This window comes from Anser cygnoides, chromosome 12 (genome assembly GCF_040182565.1).
Source record: "Anser cygnoides isolate HZ-2024a breed goose chromosome 12, Taihu_goose_T2T_genome, whole genome shotgun sequence".
Lineage (NCBI taxonomy): Eukaryota > Metazoa > Chordata > Aves > Anseriformes > Anatidae > Anser > Anser cygnoides.
The window spans coordinates 889,203-910,472 of NC_089884.1; the positions used below are offsets into that span (position 1 = coordinate 889,203).

The 21,270-nt window shown below is 38.7% G+C and overlaps 1 protein-coding gene across 1 annotated transcript in view; it reads right to left on the reverse strand.

Moving 5' to 3' along the window:
* The window catches only part of ZFHX3 (zinc finger homeobox 3), a 543,893-nt gene that overhangs the window by 417,375 nt on the left and 105,248 nt on the right, over nucleotides 1-21,270 (reverse strand). Inside the window, exon 3 of the mRNA XM_067004579.1 lies at nucleotides 4,111-4,214. The gene's annotated coding sequence lies outside the window, so the exon portion shown is untranslated. The remainder of the gene's footprint in view (nucleotides 1-4,110; nucleotides 4,215-21,270) is intronic.

Here is a 21,270-nt window from a genome sequence, read left to right on the forward strand (position 1 = left end):
TCTTACCAGTTGCTACCACAATGGCACCAGTATTTTTGCTGACCTCTCTGGAATTACTTTTCCTTCATACAGCCTAGGGTTGACTAACACATCGTGTTGGTGACTCCCAGTCATGCCGTCAGCTAACACACCCTCATCCCTAGCCAATGGTATACTTTCAGCCAACAGCAAAAGGTACTAGAATCTATTAGATTTCACCTAATTTTCATTACTTCAGAGTCAACCAGTTCTTCCTATTTAATATCCCAAATTTTCACTCTTATCAGCATCTCACAGCACTGGGTCTTCAGCCCCATTTCAGTAAATCTACAAGTGATTTTCACAGAAGGCTTACAAATAAGAAGTATAAAAAAAGTTGATCTTTGAGGGAAAAGTAACTTCCGTCCAGTCTGATAAATTTCTTTTCAGCACACAAAAACTCTTTACTCACATCACACTTCTTGTACAAACTTCATTTGAATCCAAGCAGAAATTAAGCAGTAGACTACTTCTATCTTTTCATTTTGGTTAAAACAAATGTAAGGATTTCGGTTTTGCCATAGGCAGTTCCGAACCACCTTCTGAGAAGCTCAGCTAAATGACAGTAATACGAAGCAATCTATTTGCTATCACTGAGAATAAAAGTTTTCCCTTATAGACAGTACTTTTTCATGCTAGAAAATTAAAATCACAATTCCTAGTGCTATTAGGTCCTCAGAGATGAGCGTACACAACCAAATTTGGTCAAAACCTGTTCAGGATTGAGTATTAGATGCTTTGCAGTAACTAAGCAGAGCCATTTGTGTCAATTTCAGAAAGAGAAAAAAAAAGCCTAATTCTTTCTTTTATTCATGCTATTGCTGCTTACTTTACCACCGTCTCCTGTGTAATTGCCACGTGACTCTTACTTCTCTTTTGCAGTACATACATTTAATGGTGGGCTCTAGAAACTAAGAAAAATCATAGAATCGTGGAATCATTAAGGTTGTAAAAAACCTCTATGATCACTTAGTCCAACCACCCACCCACCACCAATATTGCCCACTAAATCATGTCCCAAAGTACCACACCTGCCCTTTCTTTATGCACCTCTACGGACAGTGACTGCCCCACTTCCCTGGGCAACCTGTCCCAATGCCTAACCACTCCTTCTGAGAAAAATTTTTTCGTAATATGCTACCTGAAAAAAGGGCAATACTGGCTATCATGAAAACAAACGAATTAGATGCTGGCTTTAAAAGTCATCTATATGCCGTCTTCTTTTAACCTCTTTTTCTTTCTAGCCAGGTTGCTTGCATGAACACAGTAGAGCAGCAAAGCTGTTAGGTACTACATGTTTTTAGAGAACAGAAACACAATGTAGAAATATGAATTTTAAGATAAATAACAAAGCAAGATTTGTGAAAGTGCATCAATTTCTTCAGATACTATTTTCTCCTTTCTAAGAAACTTAAATTACTTTGGTTTCATTGTTAATTGTTTTCAGTATTAATGGCAAAAATCCTGACCAGTAGCAATTCACAAACACAACAAAATTATATGGTAAGAGGGCTAGAGACACACATATGCGAATACTCAGTGCAGAAAGGGTACTGTAACCTGCTTCCTTTGCTTAAGAGATCACAATTGGAATGTCTGTAAGGCTAAGGCACAAGAGTCTTCTAGAGTTAATAATCTTTGTACTTCAGTGCCATAATTAGTTGATTTTTTTTTTTTTACACCAAGGGGTTATTGAAAAAACAGATGAAACCTGCAGAAGGATGCTCCTGCACAGAACAGTGACTGATGGGCAGCTCTTTGACTGACTAGATGAACAAAGGGCTCCTGTGGATTTTAATAACACTGATCCACTTATGAATCATAAATGATACAGAAACCCTTTTGCATCTTTGAGATTTTCAAAGATTTCAGAGAGGGAGAGTGTTCCCATCCAGCAAAACAACATTCATCATTAGGGTGTTGTTTTTTGGGTTTTGTTTTTTTGTTTGTTTTGTCTTTAAGAATACAACTGCACTTGGTGTTTGACATGGATGTACTCTCACAGCCAAATTTTTAGATTTTTTTGCCATAGCTAAGCTATGTGAAAGTGGGAAGCATAGCAGGTTTTCACAACTATCTGAAATATTTCATAGGAAAACTGAAAACAGACCCAACAGTAAGGCAGCATCCAGATGACCAGTAAGACCACTAATGAAGAGACCGTGAAACTGATTGATATTAGACTGTCATTTCTCCTGGTTTTAAAGAATTTTAATGGATTCTTTTTAATTTAGATAAAAATAGTTCATATAGTTTCTGCTTTAACCACAAGCCTATAATGAACTGTAAATAGATGTACCTAGAAGGTAAGATTAACATATATTTTTAAAAAAGCAGAAGCTAATGTTTTCAGAAAAAAAGCCTAAGCAGGATTTGATTTTTTGGCTCCAGGACGTCACGAGAAAACATTTCTCCAAGCAAAGTAACTTCCAGCTTTCTCTTTCTGAACACACCAAACACTTTTATCGGAACAACACCTTCTTATCAAGGCACAGTTCTTGCACTGAGTTCTAAAACTATGTACACGTAACTGTATGTTTTATATGTATGTAGTTTCCTACGCACATATTCCTTAGATAAACTTTCATAATTACACCTTCAGAATAACACAGACTCAAATGTTAGGAAATGTAGTCAAACTCAAAGGCTTGGAAATACAAATACAAAACTTACTAGGACAATGTTACTTTGGATGCTTGTAAGTTTTAAATTAAATCTCATTTTCTTACAGGAGATATAAGTCAATAAATACAGGAGAAAAGTTAGGGTGACTTAGAAGGAAAACAGAAAAAGAAGGTTCTGTCTCTGACACTGCCCAAGGAATCTTACTCTGCGTCTATTATGCAAATGCATGGCACACAAAACTAGGACTCCTGACTAACAATACCAGTCTCACCTCCTCTCTAGTTCTTAAATCCACTGTCCCCCTCAAACACAACTCCACTGGACTTTTGATCTCAAATCCCGTCATGTAGCTTTTAGAATTTCCACTTTATGAAAGTTGACATTTTCACCACCACCATATCAATATGTAATACTGTAAAGTAACGTTCTTCAGGCTCAGACAGAACCGTACAAAAACCTAGCGAACTTCCTTAGGATATTTAGTGATGCAGCATCATTTCTAACAATTTCTTGTTTCTGTTAAAGACGTACTTTCAAATGCAAGCATGAGAGTTTTTTTAAAAATTAAAAGTTGGCACATCTGAGATAGTATTAGAACAAATAACCTCTCACAGCAGTGACTGCATAGACCGCAAAGGCTGTACTCGTTCTGTGCATGACAGGAATTTTTCATTTCATACATCATTTACAACTTTCTGTGGTGATTCCACAAATCTGTCTATGCTATTAGCGTAAAGTTAAGTTTTTCCCTCCCAAGAAACTCATTTGGGGATAAATATTATTGGTTATTTTAGCCAGCATTAATTTCAACAAAATTCAACTGTGCAACTAGGTCACCACAGCACTGAGAGCAGAGAAGCAAAACATACTTAGTACTAGGTAATGAAGACAAAATCTTATATTCTTATACACAGCATAGCATATTTGAATACATAAAAATAAAATTATACTGTCTACATCATAAGCAAACTTACTGCAGAAGCAATAATACAATAGCAAGAAGTCAGCTAATGCACACACTTGTTTCAATATTTTTAAATGTACATTTGCATTTATATCCCCTATTTTCAGAAATTACTATTTCAGGACAGTGAGAGACCTGGAACAAAGCTTCTTCTTGCAAAAACAGGTTTAGGTAGAACACACCTACTTTTTCTTTGGTCTTTACCACAGGCAGATCACTTACTGTTGCAACTGTCCCAGGAAAACTATGACGATTATCCTTACTCGTAAAGTTATCATTGTTGGCATAGTCTTTAAAAATGCTTGAACATTGCACTCTGTTCTGAGACCACTGAACTAGGCACTAAAGCCTTAAACTCACACTGTGGCCGCAATTCGCACACCTTCAGACTGTGTTTGACTGAAAGCTGAATTTTATGTAAAAGCTGTCAATTTTTCATTTAAATATTACTAAATACTTGGACTTAGAACTCAGCTTGGAAAATAAAAGAAAGGTTTTCTTACCGTAAAATGAAGGACTTCCGAGCTGGAGGAGTGTGTAACAGGACAGAAGAATCACTTCCTGGGCATTAATTCCACCTCTTGTTCACGATAAATCCAGAAAGTATCTAGCACCAAAAAAATGAAAAACACAGATTTAGCAGGGCTTGGGTGCCTTGTCTACTTGGCAGACAAATTATCCCATGGTCTTCCTTTCTAGTCTAAAAGCAAAGGTGTGTTATGAGGGAGGAAGCCACAGCACCGGTTTGGTCCCACACCGGGGTGTGCTGGCACTGGAACACACCCAGCGTCAGAGCGCTGGGACAGCGCCCGCGGTGCCGCCTGGCCCCAGCTCGTGGGCAGCGCGCAAAGAGCAGCCCGCGGCCCGCACCTGCTCTTCTGCACCCCAGAGCTCACGCAGCCACTTGTCCAGGGGCCTGACCTACTCCAGTCGGCACTTCTGCGCGTGGAAAACAATGGCAAGCTACCGAGCAAACTGACCTCTTCCTTCTGCGCCCTAATACATAGATACAGGTACTGAAAAGGAGGTACCAAGTTGTAACAGAAGCTGCAGATGGAAGAATATCTTTGAAGAAAGCACCAGTTAATATTTTCAGAAAGATAAGGCCGCAGAGCCAATCATTATCAAACATATGAAAAAGGAACTAAATATAGATTATATCAATCTCCTCCTTTTGTGTGTCAAAACCATATTTTAATTTTGTTTTTAAATCTGCCAATCAGGGCATAACGGATCACCCAAAAAAATGTTTTAACTTTCAAACATCTGTCGCATGTTAAAATAACCCATGTCAAATAGACATACCAGAGGAAAACTTGAGGGGTACACAGACAAGCTTTCACAGATTCATCATATTTCTGGCCTCCAAAATGTACTCTTAAAATATTCAGATACTATTAGGAACTGAAACTTCCAGCCAGCAAATTTCTTCTTTCTGGAAAAGATTTTGGGGAGGAAAAGAAGCTTCAAGCAGTAGCAGATGCATTGTATTTCTTTCTAGAAGAGCAGAGAAGAGACTGCAAGGTTTGCAAGATAAGATGGACTAAAACAGGTCCTGGAGTCAGCCATGCAATTTTAAGCAGACCAAACACGTCTTGTCATCTCTAAACACTGAGCTATATTACATTTTAATCTCAATTCACATCCAGAATTATTTCTAGCACTAAGAACTGACATAACAGATCTCTGCTCCAGAGCAAAGAGCTCTCTGCTCCGGGCTGGACGCCTAGTATTTCCCTACTCCTCTGACCTCAGCTGTAAAAAACATTGTTATTCTTCACTGATGTTTCCTGAACTGAAGGAGAGAAAAGTATAGCAAGAGAAAGAGGTCACCTATAATGAGAGGCAATTCCATCAGGCAGATACCAACACAAAAACAGAGCAGGGATCCACGTGCGCGAGGCTCAAGCCATCCCTAAGCTGGCACAGTCAGGGCTTCTCCACCTCGCAGGCGCTGGCAGGTGCCTGAGCCACTGGCACAGTGCCGCGCGTTCCGCACAGCCAAAGGAAGCGCGGCACTGCGGAGAGGAGTCCAAGTGCACGCAAACCAGAACCCAGCAAGATGAATGATCGGGGAAGTCTCAATAGGCTATCGCAGTATAAGCAAAAGTCTAATCCCCAAAAGTGGTTGAGAGAAAAGCAGACAGGAAAAAAAACACGAAGATGGAAGTCAAGGGGTGGCCTCTTGTAGTGAGTTTATGTGGCACAATTTACATAGCGGGGGGGGGGGCTGCAGGGGTGGCCTCTGATACCTGAAGGGGAAAATACTTTCAGGAGTGTGAACCATTTTTTTTTTTGACACCCATTAGAACGATTATTGGTAAAGAATATTAGATACAACAAGGACAACTGTTAACCAACACTCCATACTATTAACGCTCAAGTTAATAGTTAAATGCAAAGTTACATAACATTGCCCCAGGTTCATCCACCGCTAGGGTCTACAGAAGAAAAAAAGTCTTGTTGATACTGAAATATGCTTTCAAAAAGTTTCAGTAACTGCTAAGATCGTATACAGATATACCCCCTTCTTTGCAGTGACTAACAAAACATTTAAGTGTTGTGTCCCTGAAAAAAAAATCCATTTTACATAAATTAAAGGACAATCTACAACAACAATTTTAATATTTCTATTATTTTTAATGTGACAGAACATATTTAAGTTATCAAAATGTGGTAAGACACGAACCAAACAGTTCTGAGTTATGAGAACTTGTGTGAATAACATAGCACAGGAACAGCTATAAAACCTAAGGCTATTCAATGACAGCTTGTGAAAAGCTTCCCAAATTACTTGTCCATCTGCAATGAAACAACCAGGTACATGATGAAATATTTTACTAAATATGAAATAAATACAATTGGCTATCTAGTTACATTTATGCAGCAAGTACGTAAATCTGCTTGTCTACGTTCACAGCATAGCTTCTTGAAAAAACAGCCTTAGATACAAGCTATTGCCCTTACAGTGTTGTTAGCTGAAAACTTAAAGGGAACTTACATGTACTGATGAGCACTGCCTAATAAAAAAGACACAGTCGCAAAAAAAGGAGACAACCGTCTCTATAGATCCCTCTGGTAGAGGCTCCATTCCACACGTTCTCCCACATTAAAGACTCTACTGTCAACGCCATTTTGCATCACAAAACAAGTTCATCCAAAAACCACAACAATATCAGCAGTTCACAAAGAAGTCTGCAACCCCAGCCTTCCAGGTTCCGTGCCTTGCACTTCTCCCTCCACCGCTGCTTCACTGCAGGCATTAACATACAGACAAGATTTGGTCTTAACACACAAGAGCTACAGAACCAGCAGACACTTGATATAGCAGCACATCTATTACAGGATTCTGCAGCTACCTACGTAACTTCTGCCACAGTACTGTCTGCATAAGCTTGAATTGCAAATGCTTACCTGAATGTAGCAAGCAAGCATGTCAATGCAGACCATGCAGTAAAGATCTATAGCTCTAAACTGTTCCACCTTCATTGTGAACTTCTCAACTCACAAATCAATAAAATATTGAGTAATAAACGAGCCAGAAATATTCTTGGGGAAAAAAGATTCAGAATTGTGAATCATGAAGCCTACACATCTCTGACATAAGTTCATTAAATAAAAATCTCATTAAAGCTTTAGCCAAAATTTCTAACTCATCAAAGGCCCACGTTCTGAATACCAATGAATTTTATGAAAAAGAAGCGATTTTTACTTGTCTGCATGTCGGTAAAATATCTCTTAGGTTACAAAACCAAATCTGATGACACTGAAAAGTCTTTCACGAACAAAGACAGACGGGTAAAACAACCACCAGATCTCTTTAATTCCATGCAAAAGTGTCAACAGCAAAATCACTGCATCTTTTCCATAGCGGAATATTAAACAGTTCATTAATATCCATTTTCCCTTCTTCTCTTTTCAGAGGCTACTAAAATTGTTTCTGTTTGATTTTACATGAGTGAAACTCCTCCCAAATGAAACAGGTACAAGTGTCTTGAAAGAACATTCAAGTGTACATCATTCAAGACCTTGGCAGTCCCTATCTCTGTGAAACAACAATAGCATCCCACTAACAATGACTTGCTTAACTATTCATTTTTGTAAATAATGGAACTGAAAATTATCTAGTGATGGATTTACACTTTTACAATGCATCTCAGGGATGAACATGAATAGGGATGCAGAAATTATGTATATTACAATGGGTGACACACAGAACTTAAGATTCTAGCTAGCTCCACAGAAGAACATAAGCTGGAAACACATAGCAGTACAATTTTTAGCATTTTGCCTTTGTCTAATATTGCTGTGAGATATCCTATATGTATTATTTGTGTTATACTAGCATTTAAAAACTCCAATTAAAATCCAAACACCATTATATTAGGCAGAAATAGTATGAAAATTACAATAGGTGTCATAGCCATTTTAATTCCAAACAACCACAATAAATTGCGTATTTCTCAGATATGCCTTCCTTTATATTGTAGTTACCTACACAATTTAACAGATTAGTTCTTATATTCAGGGGAAATGTTAAAAGGATTGCCCAGGTAGTCTTCTCAGACTTTTTTTTTTATTATTATTTGAAAGCTGCATTAATATTTCCAGTGGAGGTGCACAGCCTACAGAGTGAAAGCCTACTGACACAAAGCTTGCTTTCCTTAATCACCTTTCCTGAGAAGAAGCCCGTGGAACTGCAAGACACGGTGGACCTCAAAATAAAAAACCTGCTCCCCTGAGATATATGACTGCAATTTTACAGAAAATCCACACATCTAGATTTTCTTCCTGTTACTCCTCTTTTTAGTCATTTTTTCTTTTATTTTAGTACTTTATTTAAGCACTGACTTGATATACCAGTTTACTCTCATGTAGGCTCTCATTTTACTATTAATATATTTTCACATTGAACAGCTTAGGTCTGGGAACTAGCTATGATCTATCAGAAAATTAATCTGAAATATAGATGCATTTTGCACATATGTCTTACCAGTCAGATAATTCAGTAACAGCTTGTTTTGATTTGAAGAAGAGGACACCTTAAATTAACAGATATGGAAAAATAAGATCATTTGGAAGCAGGGAACTGACAAAAATGGCAACTTTTCTGGTAATAACACAAACCACTAAGTTTCCCTACAAAAGAAAGTTGATAAAGACTACTTTGGGATTAAGTAACAAATGGCAAGTGTTTACACTGTGACTATTAGTCCTTTAGCTGGGTGTTTATTATAAACAGTATTTCAAACAGAGGACCTTAGGAGACAATATAAATATTTTAAATGGTAAAATATAGGTGTTGGCTTTTTTTGTACTGTGTCCAGAAAATCTGCACAAACACATCAAATTCTCCACCTAGGGAATTTACTTTATTGTTACGTTTGCATTTAAAACAAATTTACGTGACCTATTTTGGGCCTAATATAACTAAAAGGAACCTATTTGTTGTTTATTATTTATAGAAGATTCACTTCAGATTAGGCCTTTTGCAGACGTGTGTATCTGTGTGGCATCATAAAGCGTCTCCAGATATCCCCCAGCACTAAAACAGACGAGAAAATGACAAGTTAGGATGTATCCCAGTACGCACAGTATTTTATAAAAGCAAAGATTAAAAGCTGTTTTTTCCTCTTCAGAAAGGCCACATGAAAGAGCCAGTACCATGGCTAATGCATTGACCTTCTGTGTCTGATAATGACAAGTTCAAGTTCCTAGAGTTGGATAAGATGTGGAACTAAAGTAAGTGCACTCAAGCAATGAGTTCTCCTGCTCTGTTAGAATCCTGCTCACAAAACTAGCTGTCCAGAAAGAATGAATAAAACAGTTTAATATTTTTTTATATAACCAAGGAGTTTTTCTACACCATCAGCATGTCTCATATCTACTTTCTTCAGTCTAAGGCACCAATGGTTTCTTTCACTTTTTAATAGTAAACTTGAAATGATTTCACGTGAGTAAAAGACGCTAAATTTGTGAAAGATGAGAGATGTAAAATTGCTGCTTGTGTCTGCAATTTCTTATTTTCAGCTTTTTTCTTGTAAATGGAGAAAGAGTAAAACATAGTAAAATCATATATATCATATAAGAAAGACAACAGCTCTTTACAAATAACCAGCAAATCAGAAATGCATTTTTACACAACAAGCAGACTTCCTAAAGTAAATTCCTCTGGCATACGACTTTTGTTTTAAAGGAGGACAGCAACAGTACATCAAGCATTTCTTCCTATCATCCACTAAGAAAAAAACAGAAGCAGTTGACCTAAAGACTTTCTTCCCATCAGTCATCAACTCTGTCCAATTTTGCAGGTTACAGTACCTGGAACTCTTCAGGGGCAGAGTAAAACCCCCTCACAGTGCTGCTGGCATGACTGAGGCACAAAACAGAAAGTTATTGTCATCAAGCTAGCCACCAACAGCAATAGGTTACATAGATATGGCAAACAGATGACTAAGGAAAGTAGAAAAAAAGCCTTTTTAATTAAGTTAATGCTACAAATAATACAAGACTATGTTTTAGCACATTTTGTGTTGTCAAGTACATATTTGAAATTACACATGGATATCATAACTGCTACGTCTCCATTTAAGTTATATAATAGAAATAATAAAGGCTAAAAGAAGTGCTGGGACTCAAGTTGGTGCAAATCAACATACGCATCACCGGGTTTTAACCATCAAATCACACCCAGTGTTTTACATGAAACGATCCCTGCCGCATCCTATCAGGACAGGCTACGACCACAAAGGAACAATATAATTCCAAAAGAGATTCCCTTTTAAATGTGGCTCTTAAACCCGCATTTTTATTTTCCTCACCATCCCCATTTGAACTCTTCTTAGAAGCAGTAACTTATTTAGAAAGAAAAATTAATTTTCAACATGTCCAAAGTCTTGGGGCATTCTATTCCAGTAAATTATTGTAGGTGGAAATTATTATTTTTTTAGAGAAACATGGTGATACTAAGTACAAAAAGCACAACAAGGACATGGATGTATTAGAATGAGTCCAGAGGAGGGCCACAAAGATAATCAAGGGTCTGGAGCACCTCTCCTTTGAAGACAGGCTGCGGGAGTTGGTGTTGTTCAGCCTGGAGAAGAGAAGGCTCCGGGCAGACCTTACAGCAGCCTTCCAGTACCTAAAGGGGGCTACAGGAAAACTGGAAAGGGACTTTTTGTCAGGGGGTGCAGTGATAGGACAAGGGGTAATGTCTTTAAACTCAGGGAGGCTAGGTTTAGATTAGAAATAAGGAAGAAATTCTTTACTCAGAAGGTGATGAGGCACTGGAATAGGCTGCCCAGAGAAGCTGTGGATGCCCCATCCCTCAAAGTGTTTAAGGCCAGGCTGGATGGGGCTTTGGGCAACCTGACCTAGTGGGAGGGGTCCCTGCCCATGTCAGAGGGGTTGGAATTAGATGATTTTTAAGGTCCCTTCCAACCCAAACCTTTCTATGATTCTATGAAACAAGAGCTCGAACTGAAGGTAAGAAATTGCCATAATTAAACTTGCCCAGGAAGAAAGATTAAGGTCAAATATGCCTATTAATTTTGGGTATCCACTCTAAACCACCTTAGACTTGATTTTATTTTTTTTTTAAGCACAGCATTTCATAACATTTGTGCCATTCCTGGAATCATGTTTACCAGCTCCCGCTGCAGCTGTGATTTTCCACCACTGCTGCAAGGAGAACCCCACGCACCCAGGCTGAGCGCAGGAAGCGCCACCTGCAGCAGCGCTGAGATGGGCGACGCGAGGGACTCGGCCAACTCCAAGCCTAGCTTTTAAAGAGGTCTTTGCCTTCTTTACTCAGAGCCCACACTCAGAGCAGCCCCAGGCTGGGCTCCCTGACCTGAGGAGCTGGGGGACTCAGTCACGGTGATGCTGAGGTCTCAGCACCCCACCTGCGACCCGCGACGGGGCTGCACTGCAGGGCCTGGCAGCCCCTGCGCTGAGGAGACACAGCAGAGCACTACCACGTCTCTGCTTCGAGTCCTGTCATGGGGGTGCCGGAAGGCCCAAGTGGCCTCACCTGGCGGTGTAAAGTAAGGGAGACAAAATACAACAAACAGTGTGACTGAACATCTGCGCTCGATCCCTGCTGAGGCGCTCAGGGCAGGGCACCACAGCAGCCAAGCTCCGCCAAAGGCCCTGCCCAGCGTCAGCGTCCCCGGCCTGCCACGGCCTCGCTGCGCCTGGCCACCTGGGCGAGCTCGCTGTGCTGCCGGCCACAGCTGCGCTGGGGACTGCTGCATGGGAAACGGCACACTGTCGAAATAAAAGATGCATTTGCACTTTGTAACACGTTTTCATGGGGTTTTGATACATCCCTCGCTAATTCTAATTATCAAAGAGACTTTCTTTTTAAACAAAGGCTGCTGCTTCTTCATCCAAGAACGACGTTACGATGCTAAATGAGGTATACGATCAGAGTGCCTTGCCAAACAAAAGGATAAGTCAAACGCAGACACTTGTGATTTCTCTGCTGGATCAAGCGGAGGGAAAGGAGCTACACAGAAGAAAGCCGAGATTTCAAACAGATGTTTCCATAATCAACAGTTACCGCATGCAAGGTTCAGAAAATTACAGGGAAAACAAATTCTGCAAATAGTCCTTGTTTTCTTCTTTAAGGTGATTTTATTTATTTATTGTACATCAGTCTTTAGCTTTTCTTATTCATTTTAGCTTAGAAAAAGGAAAAGAAAAAGCTATCCTGGAATTTTAAAAAATTTGACAATAAATTTCAAAGAGTTCCTTTGGAGATGCTAGAGTCCATCATTTAGCATCTTTATTTTGATAAATTCTAAAGTGATTCCTATATACTCACAAGCCAGAGAATGATTTCTGCTATTAAGAAAAGATATTTTTTCTAAGACATTAGTTATTTGTTAACATGCCTACATACTCATTACGTGAATACACATAGTCTTTTAAAAGCTTATTGTTTTCTCAATAAATTGGGTATTGAGGGAAGAATCTGTACACTATGTTAAATAGTTATTTGGACAATTTAAAAGTTAATGTTTAAAATACAAATAGTAACAAGCTCTGTAGAAGTAGTTCCTTCCTATCTCTAGCACTGCTTTCTATTCAGCCTCCTCAGCATTTTTGTTTCTACCAAAGGAATGCACCTTTTCCATCACCGTGTATTCTGATCCACGCGGTGAGTTTCTGAATACTCAGCAACACTGTGAGAGGGAAGACAAGAATTCTCTTCATTCAGTATCCCTCTATTCTTCACACTTAAATTTACAAGCAGTGTTTGTCAAACAACATCAAAATATTTTTCTTTCCTTCTCCTCCCTACATAAATACTCTGCTCTTAGTGCCACCACATTTCTTTGGACACAATTTGAGTACAAAAACCCCTGATGTATAACTTCAGTTTACAAATAAGCATCTGCGGTATACGAAGCTTAAGCCATGTTAGTTGAACATGATTAAAGCTGAATGCTTTAATCTGGATAACATGGAAGCAACGCAAATAGATTATTTGTCTTCTTTATTTATTAATAGTCATTTGCCATTCCAATGGAAGAGGGTTACCTGTATTCCTTTCTCTACTTTTCTTATACAGAGATGTCAGGTTTACAAGTTACAGTGTATTTTTAAGTTCTATAAAGTATATTTTAAAGTTGCATACTCCTCCACATCTTTCTGTGATATGAGAAATTGTTTAGAAACAATTTTACTAGTTTCATTTATTTCAGGGGGTGCTTACACACTTATTTTGAATCAGGTTCTAATTTGCTTTCAATGGTACTACAAAAAAATTAAATATCATAAGGTTCAACATGTTGCCTTAAAATGAGTGTGGTAAAATCCAGGAGATGGCCTTTAAGCCTGCACACTACACTTGCACATTTTCTTTCTGTGGCTGTACACGAATTCCAAGCAATTGCAGATTTTTTCTGTTTATTTTATAACTCAGGACAGTGAATAAACAATTTACATGCACAGTTGCTAAATTTTCACAAGCAGATCACATTCAAAAGGCAGGTACTAAACCTACATCACTTTCATAAAGGTATCTTTTATGAAAATTCATAAGTCCCAGCCTGAAATGTGGCTTTAAAACACCTATGAGCCACCTGTATTCTGGTTCCCCAACACAGTTTTACTGTCAGAGGATATCAGGTCAGAGATGGCTTCTGTTGTCAGATCAGTCACTGACTACCTCAATTGCCTTTGGCAAATCATTTAACCTTTCTGTATTAATGTTTTCCTGCCTGTAGAATAGTTCTTCATCATATTGGGAGGAATTTAGCTTATTAATTAATTGAAATAACTACTAGAATGCTACAGGCTTAATTCCAATGTCCATCTGCTCTACAGAAACTCAAGAACTCTGCACATTAGATAGAAATGAATTGTTTCTCTACAGGCGAGTGCTATTTCAGACCACATTTCTACCCTATGTACTTTAATGACTACACAAATTAGGAAGGAGAACGAGGCTTGCGGTTTTCTTGCAACTTGTGAACAACAACAACAAAAAGCAGCAGCAGCCTTTGTCTTGAACTGACAGTTTGTATGCTTCAGAATACTTCCATAAGTTTTAATGAGCTAAATGATTTAAATATATATATATATATATTGTGAAAATTCTCTTGATCTGAAACCTTACATGCCGTGTTTCAGATTAAAACCAAATTTTACTGCCTAGATATAAACCCCTGGAAAACAGAGTTTATAATGGAAATACTGACAGAACATTAGCTACACTGTAGTGTGCTAACGGGTACCTCTATAATACAGTCTATTCCAGAATAATTTTTCTTTTTATTATTTCATTAAGTTGTATCTCACTAAAGTTCCTCCTAGGATCTCTCTACAGCACCAAATTTTTCATTGAGAAAACTATAAATCATAGGCCTAAATTACAATTTAATTATAAACGCCTTCCCTTCTAATGCTGCCTGGGACCTTTTACCCTCCTACATAATTCTAAAAAATGACCCCTGTCATAATTTCCTTCACTAGAATAATATGCAGAGATCTAATCCTGAATCCTGCTGTCTTATAATTTAATATAAGAGGTAATTATTATTCAAAAGATAATGTTGCAGATATTGAAAATATTCTGAAGTTTAAGTCTAAAAAAACCTTGACTTGGTATGTAAAAGCCTCTTATTTGACTCTTGTAGAAAAGGAAATAAATAAAAAGGTTTTAAGATTTCCTGCAAAATGCTAGAAGTATCATTTGTAGCTAGAATTTGTCTGCTATAAATTCTATAACCTTTGAACTACAGAGAAAACACTCTCACACAGAGCAAAACCAAGACGACACCGGATCATTTATTATTGATTTCTGCTTTTTGCCATAGGTTAGACAAAAAATTTTAGGTTGCTGCTATCTATCTGAAAAATATGTTTTAGGTAGCTCCACATTTCTGAATGCAAAGAAGTACACAAGCTAAAGTTTTAAAAAAAACTTATTCTCACACCTCAAATTTGATTTTAAATTTGTCACATCGAAGACACTGGCATGCTTATTCAAAGCATTCCTGTAAAGAAAAAAATATAAAAACTATAAGGAATTAGTACATTTTTTCCCTAAGTCAGAAAGCAAGGGATAACACCGTTATGTCAATTCATCTTGCACAAGAGACAGTGAATTTAATCTCATACCAAGAACACAGCTATTATTGCCTGTCTCTATTCACTTACAAAGAAAGACTTCGACCTTAAAACTCTTTTCTAAAACTTGGATTTCATCAATTAAAACCTGTTTTCTCTCTATCTGACTCCTAGGGTATGCAAGAATATCTGCCAAAGAAGTGAACTGATTGTACGGATGGAGAAAAGAAGGTTAGGATGTGCAAAAGGAGAGAGAATCAGCAGAAATTCTACATCAGAATGAAATCCACAGAACTGGAATATCTTTTTGGTTACAAATTCAGGGAGCATCCCCCCCCCCCTTTTTTTTTTGGAAGTAAATGAGCTATCAAATGAGCTTCCTTGGTTCTAACTATGTACAGCACCATCAGTAAGAACAAATAAAATACCGTAACTGACAGATTCAACATCCTGAAGAGGTAGAGGCCAGTGAGGTTATCAGGAAATGGGGTTCACAAGAGGTAATTATAGCCCATGCTCACCCTTCTTAGGTGAGGCAGAACATTACTATACAGCTCAATAAAAATCAAACTATATAGTGCAGAGGCACCAGTTTACTACCCTTTTTGTTTTTGCTTTGGGAGCAGTTCATTTAAGATGTAATAAATTGAAGTTTTTTTCCTGTCCTTCCATAAATCTAGGGACAGTGCAAATGAGGTGTTCCTCATTATGAACAAAAGAAAAGGGGCTCCCTAGATAGTGACTTGAACTGGTAGCATTAAAGCAGTCATTAAAAGGAGCCCTGCTCTTTTTTGTAGTAAGGAATATTACTTAATAACACTAGAAGCATGGTTCACTTCATATTGCTGAAGTGAGCTTTTGGGGTGCAGTGAAGAGGAAAAAACGAGAAAGTCCATAGTACCACAAACATAATAAAAAAGAGAGATGGAATTTTGCCTGTAACAAATTAATAATAAGTAAGAAAGTGTCATTGACTGCCTGTGTCTAACTGAATTGCTTCATGCAACAAAAAGATTTAAGGATCTCAGGGGGTTCATGGTAGATGTTAGACCATACTTTCAAATGAGCAAACAAAACCAGAGTAGATGGGCACAGGTAAACTGAAAAAGATAGCCAACAGATCATTTTCTAGCTTGAGGATCCAATAAAACACAAAGCTTAAACAATTTTGAAGGAGTCCTGTTATTAGCAAATCCGAATGGTTATTGTGATGGGGAATGTATAGCACCAAAACGGACAGAGTGGAGCAATGCAAATAAAAATTTTACATTTCCGTTTCCCCAAAAAAATCTCTCCACCACAGCAGTGATGAAGGCTTAGGCATTGAGAGAATCTGAATTTCATCTCTTTGGGGATTAGTCAGAAGTGAAAATTCAGTTGTAGAATACGTCTGAGTATCTTTGCTATCTTGTGTGCACAATGGGAAATATCTATCAAAGAAATTTATTACATGTGAGACACATGTAAAATATGAAGCACACCAAGAAAGGATGCCAGCAGCGAGGAGCCATCATTCTGTCTCACACAGGTTCATCCCAGATGCTTTAGAAGAAGACAAGAAATGTTTTGGTGGTTATCTGTGTTATCGTTCTACTCTCTCCTCAAATGCCATTCGTTCAGTACCTACACGGCTACACCTGAAAGTAAGAACACCGGGAATTCTTGTTGGACCCAGTGTTCAGCAGGAAGATTTTTGAGGTATTTGGTTTGAACTGTTTTGGATCTTCCTGACTGACCTCTGAATACAACGAGAAAAAAAAGTGAAGAATAGATGAAGGTCAAAAATAATGAAAATATGCAGAAGCAACAACTGGAGACCTCTGACAAACTTTTTTTTTTAACTTTTGCAGTGCTAGTGCCTTTCAGAACAGAGAATAAGGATGGTTAATTGAACAGGCATTAAAGCTGTTGAGTGTTTTTGTTATAAGTCAATCACATTGTCAAAACCATGAGCAAAGCTCTTACTCAGGTTAACCGAGTTAGAAGTGAAAAAAATGATTTCATGTATTACATTTACATTATATACATATTACGTTTACTTTAGAAATTGTGTTTTCAAAAAGCTATTTCAATAAGCAGGAAAACACTTTTTTCTGAAAAAACAAAACAACAACTTTTTGCTGTTTCTTCTTGACATAGCCATAAGTGTGTACACAAAGTCCAGGCTGGGGTACCTCAACACAGTTTAGTAATGACTCCTGAATCTCTATTTTATTTTGCTTTTGTCATTAGCATGTCTGTACCACATAGACGATGTTAATAAAACACTGTAGAGTATCTAGACAAATTCTTTACAGAGGAAAACTTGTTTCATGCAAATGATTCCTTATCTATGCTTTGAGCAATTTTTCTTTTTTTTTTTTTAAGAAATCTGTTTTTAATATTCATTTGTATTTGTCTGCATGTTACAATAACTTCAGTTCTCAAAGCAGAAGAATGACTGGAGGTTTGAAACTAGCAGCAGGACAGTTGGCCAAGAAACTACTATTAGTTAAATCATTACACTTTTTGTGCACATGTTCTCCCTACAGAATTTCATTCTGTTTTTCTGAATGAAATGGTGATCTCCCCCTCTTATCAGATTACTTTGAATTGTACTCCTAGCATGGAATGTACTCAACATCTCAGTTTTCTATTGCCTGAAATTCAGAAAGTATGTTTTCTACTTTACGATTCAGCTCATTAGAGCAAACACTGCAGAGACCCAGGGTCAGGGCGAGCCCTTGCCAAACCTCATTTTATACCTCCTTCCATTTTGACACTGGTAAGTACGCCCTAAATACAATTCTTCTGCCAGTTGTACATCTACACTCATATAAACCACATTTCCTTAGCTTGCTTATAAATAAGCAAGTCATGTGAGACAGTGTCAAGAACTTCCCTAAACTCAAGATACATGACACCTGCTGCTTCTTCCCTGTCCATAGCTGCTACTCTGTCACAGAAGCTGTTGTGTTGGGTATACAATATTTTCTCCAATAAATCTGTACATTTTGTTCATTATTCATTTCCTTGTCATCTTCCAATTGCTTGCAAATAGCTTGATTATTTGTTCCATAATTTTTGCAGAAACTTGAATTTAGTTGACTGGTCTATAACTCATCTAAACTCCTACTTAAGCTAAAGACACTACATTGTCTTCCAGTATTTCACATTCCTTGTTCCTTCAAAAGCATTTGGCTATCTGAAAACTATCATTTGCTCTCCACTGAATGAAGATCCTATACTTTTATTTATTTTCCTATTCCTACTATTGTTCTTAGTACCATTATTTTTGCTACTTTTATGAAGCACTAGCTGCTTCCCAGCTTATGATTTGGCCTCTCTGATTTTATCACTACATGCTCCTGCTATACTTCGATACTCACCTCCTTAGCAATCTGCAAGGTGGTTTCTTATACCTTGCATGCACCCCCTGCTCTGGGATATGTTGCACTTTATAAAAAGATTCCATTTATGTAATTATCCAGACTTCAGCTCTGAATAATTCCCTGTAATTCCAGCGCTGAACATCTAAGATATTCATTGTCATTGATTATTCTTAGCTTTTAATTATGCACTGATCTAAGAAGCCTGCTAGCCTCTTACCTGTGACATCCCAAGTAGTTATATCTTAGCTTTCTATGTCCCTCTTACATATTCATTCTGCACAGCAGTATATATTGCAACAAGAATTTAGTGTCTTACACTATTAGTACTTGTGGGACTAACAATTTTAACTTTTCTCCTGTCTGTAACCAGAGGCCATACCAAAAAAAAGAGAGAAAAGGGGAAACAAAAGCTCTGATTCCTAGGCTGATGGTAGTGCCCCTTTCTTTGGGAGTCCAAGACCATCCACCCTTCCAAATTTGCAAAAACTGTTTTGCACGGGACCCAGCCCCAGCACATTTTCCCTCACATTTAATAGGTCACTTTAACAGCACGTTTACTTAGTCCGCATCAAACAAGGATAACTGACAGCTTTCCACCCCTAGCATCCCCACTCTGAGAAGGCAGTGTCCCCAGGAGCCACCTCGTACAACCTCAAACACTTTATTACTGGTCAATTTGGGTTTCCTGCCCACTTTAAGTGGCAGTGCTGAGGGTCTCTAACTCTCTCGTGTCTCGCTAATCAATAGAAGCAGTCACTTCCCCAGCATTTCCCTGCTACTCAGCAAGAGGGGCCATATGGACTGCCGTTGGTTGTAAATAACTGTATAGCTTCACCCTTGCATCATAAAGTAAGTTAAACTTCAGAAATAGGAGGAAGATTTTATTTTGGACTTCATTTCTTCTGAGGCTTTCCCTGTTTTAGTTCTTCCCAGTGAGAGCAAAGTGCAGCTGGGGCAGTGCCACCGCTGGTAACTGCTGGCGGATCCCCAGCCAAGAGGCCAGCCCGGCCCCCCAGGCGCGGGGCTCGCGGACGTCCCTGCGACCGGAGCTCGCGGCATCGCGCTCATGGCGGAGAGCAGCAGAAAAATTCCATAAAGTGTCAACCGCAGCTTTACAGTCACTGTACTATGGGTACGAGCAAGTCAGGATTAAACAATTATTGGCTTGAACTCACACAGTAAAATTTGTTTATGAGGTAAACTTTAACAAGAAACAAACAGTTAGTGTTGTTTATAAGCAAACTCAAGCTGTTAAAACCAGGGAATGCTTTGTAAATACCAGCACAGGGGCCAGATGAGGTCCTGGAGGGAAACTCCCTGCTGTTTGCAGCTGGCTCTCACACGCATGCAGAATTTGACCAGTTCCAGCAGCCAGGTGAAATCAAAGCCAGGGGGTTTGCCCAGGGAGGACACAGTGGTGAAATGCATCTTCATTTGTTAGTAAAGATTGTTCTTGTGAGTCCTTCCTTCTACCGCACGGAATGACCACCTCGTAACGTCCATACGACAAAATGGCCACAATGACCAAAAAGGTAAATCTATTATCTAACAACAAATAGTATCAAAAAGACTGCTAAACACAATGCTGGTGTACTGCAGAGTACGTGGATCTAAACAATCCCCAAATTCAATTCAGATCAGTCTTACACTGCCATCTTGTTTAATTGGAAATACCCATATTCTTACTCAGCACTGCAACGTACCCTCTCTTTTAATGAAATTAATTCATTAGGTAAAGCCCTGGGAAGGTTGGAGACTTTGTGGTCTCCCTACAGAGCAGTATGATCGCACCATTAAGACAAATGCCAGCGCAACAACAGGGAGCAATGACTCAAAGCTAATCTCCGCTGGCAGGTGGCGTGAGATGGAGCATTTACCCTTTGGGGCTCTCGGGACTGAGTCATCCGGGGATGCTGCAGGTGATGGGTGGGCTCCACCGCCTGAACTGTGGAGCCCAAAGATCTAACGCCTGAAAAGCCACAGTCAAAGACTGACTGATGTGTATTAGAGAGCCCACGCTGCAAAACCAGGGCTGCGGATGTGCTGCCGGACGATCCAAGCCTGGCACGGTACCTGCTACACATGCAGCCGCCTCTTTGCAGGGCAGAAGTCCTCTCACCTTTGTGATCACTGAAGTGTGCACAGCAGTGGACAAATATCCAAGAACAGTTACTTTCATTAAAATCCTACATACTTGGCATACTGTGAGGAAGGAAATATACCTTAGCCTATCCAGTTTTACTAATCCTTAGCAACAAAGAAAAAAGGGGGGAAACTGTAACATTCTTTTGATTGCACATTAAAAAAATAAACAATAAAAAAACCTTTAAAAGTGAATATATGCCTACTGCAAAGTATTGAGGTGAAAAGGGAGGTCTTACCATCCCTGTTCCCCCAGGATCTCTTAAAGTGTGTGTGTTTCTGTGGTGGTTGGCTTGTGGTTTCGTTGTTCACTAGTTTCCCAGAGCCCTATATTTTACTGAAACATAAGTACAGGCCCACCAATTCGCTGACAAGCTGATCTATTGGCTCTAGGACACTGAGGGGAATTATGCTCCTGCCGCCCTGATGCTCTCCTTTGTTTAGAGAAAGAAGAGAGAAAGAGAGAGAGAAAAAAAAATCCTCAATCGTTTAGTACAAGTCATTTTACATGCTGGGATAATGAAGTATAAAAATGCCTTCAAAGGACTGATTTCCTACTTTTAACTCACT